This window comes from Rutidosis leptorrhynchoides, chromosome 9, assembly GCF_046630445.1.
Source record: "Rutidosis leptorrhynchoides isolate AG116_Rl617_1_P2 chromosome 9, CSIRO_AGI_Rlap_v1, whole genome shotgun sequence".
Lineage (NCBI taxonomy): Eukaryota > Viridiplantae > Streptophyta > Magnoliopsida > Asterales > Asteraceae > Rutidosis > Rutidosis leptorrhynchoides.
Window position 1 is genome coordinate 26,393,425 of NC_092341.1, and position 2,615 is coordinate 26,396,039.

The window sequence follows — 2,615 nt, forward strand, 5'->3', positions numbered from 1 at the left end:
TGTTTTAGTTCTGGAAAAACTATTTGTTTGTTTGATGTTTTGCATGTACCACAAATAAGAAAAAAATTTGGTTTCCAGTAGTGTGTTAAATTGTTGTGGTTATAAACAAGTGATTGAATCTAATAAGTTTGTTTTGTCAAAACATGGTATGTTTGTTGGTTTTGGTTATTTATGCAATAGAATGTTTAGACTTAACATTAATCACTTGAATGTTAATTTTGCTTTTATATCTACTTCTAGCATAAATAATTCTACACTTTGGCATGCTAGACTAGGACATATACACTTTAAAAGAATGCAAGATATGTCTAAAGATGGATTAATACCGGCTTTTGACATGAACAATGAAAAGTGTAAAACGTGTATGTTAACAAAGATCACTAAGAAACCATTTCAAAATGTACATCGTGATACTGAAATTTTGGAATTAATACATAGTGATTTATGTGATTTGCATGCTACTCCTACTTTAAGGAACAAGAAATATTTTGTGACTTTTATTGATGATGCTTCTAGATTTTGCTATGTTTATTTGTTACATACTAAGGATGAAGCATTAGATAAATTTAAAATATTTAAAACTGAAGTAGAATTACAACAAAAGGCTTTGATTAAAAGACTTAGAACAGATAGGGGAGGTGAATACATTGACCAATCGTATTTCCAATCCGTTGGTATTATCCATGAGACCACAGCTCCTTATACTCCACAACAAAATGGTATATCTGAAAGGAAGAATAGGGTCCTTAAGGAAATGGTTAATTCCATGTTATCCTATTCGGGTTTAAGTGAAGGATTTTGGGGGGAAGCTATGTTAACAGCTTGTTATTTGCTTAATAGAGTTCCTAACAAAAGAAACAAGATTACACCTTATGAACTTTGGAATAAAAGGAAACCTAACTTGAATTATCTTCGGGTATGGGGCTGTAGGGCGGTTGTAAGACTACCTGATCCCAAGAAGAAAAGTTTAGGTGAAAGAGGTATAGATTGCATATTTGTTGGATATGTTGAACATTCCAAGGCATATAGGTTCTATGTAATAGAGCCTAATGAGTTTGTCTCAATCAATTCTGTGATTGATTCAAGGGATGCAATCTTTGATGAAAATCGATTTTCATCTATACCTAGACCAAAGGATATGATTCCAAGTAACAATGGAATCAATAAGGATTGTAATGATGAAGTCTCTGAAAAGGCTGTTGATCAGTCACTTGAGCTTCGGAAAAGCAAAAGAAAAAGGAAACCTAAATCATTTGGACCAGATTTTCAACTATACTTAGTTGAAGGTTCTAGGGATGATGTTTCTACCCAATATTCGTATTGTTTCAATGTTGATGATGATCCTAAAACATATGATGAAGCAATGAGGTCTCATGATGTTGCATTCTGGAAAGAGGCAATTAATGATGAGATAGATTCTATCATGGGCAATAACACTTGGGTGTTAGCTGATCTACCTCCTGGTTGCAAACCTTTGGGTTGCAAATGGATTTTCAAAAAGAAGATGAAGGTGGATGGAACTATTGAAAAGTTCAAGGCAAGGTTAGTCATTCAAGGCTTTAGACAAAAGTCTGGAATTGACTATTTTGATACTTATGCTCCCGTGGCACGTATCACTACCATTAGACTGCTGATTGCTTTGGCTACGATTCACAATCTAGTTATTCACCAGATGGATGTGAAGACAGCATTCTTGAATGGTGAATTGGATGAGGAGGTTTATATGAACCAACCTCAGGGCTTTGTCATGCCAGGAAATGAAGGCAAGGTGTGCAAACTTGTGAAATCCTTATATGGTTTGAAACAAGCACCTAAGCAATGGCATCAAAAGTTTGATGAAGTGATTTTATCTAGTGGTTTTAAATTAAACCAAGCAGATAAATGTGTATATAGTAAATTTGATGATTCTGGTAAAGGAGTTATAATTTGTCTATATGTTGATGACATGTTAATCTTTGGGACTGACCAAAGTCAGGTTGATTTAACAAAAGAATTTTTGTCATCAAAATTCTCCATGAAAGATATGGGGGAGGCTGACGTTATCCTTGGCATTAGGATCAAACGTGAAAGCAAAGGAATTTCGATTTGTCAATCTCATTATATTGAGAAGGTGTTGAAAAAGTTCAATTGCTTTGAATGTAATCCTGTGAGTACCCCTGTTGATCCAAGTGAGAAGCTTATGCCTAATCAAGGTGAAGCTGTATCACAACTTGAGTATTCTCAGGTGATTGGCTGTTTGATGTACGCCATGACTTGTACAAGGCCGGATATTGCTTTTGCTGTGGGAAAACTGAGTAGATATACTAGTAATCCTAGTACTCATCACTGGCAAGCAATTAGGCGGGTACTGAAGTACTTGAAGAAAACTATGGACTATAGTTTATCTTATAATGGGTTTCCTTCGGTAATAGAAAGATATTCTGATGCGAGTTGGATAACCAATATTGAAGATCATTCTTCAATGAGTGGTTGGGTGTTCTTGCTTGGGGGAGGTGCTATTTCATGGGCTTCTAAGAAGCAGACATGTATTACCAACTCAACGATGGAATCTGAGTTTGTTGCTTTAGCTGCTGCTGGTAAAGAAGCAGAATGGCTTAGAAACTTGATCCATGAGA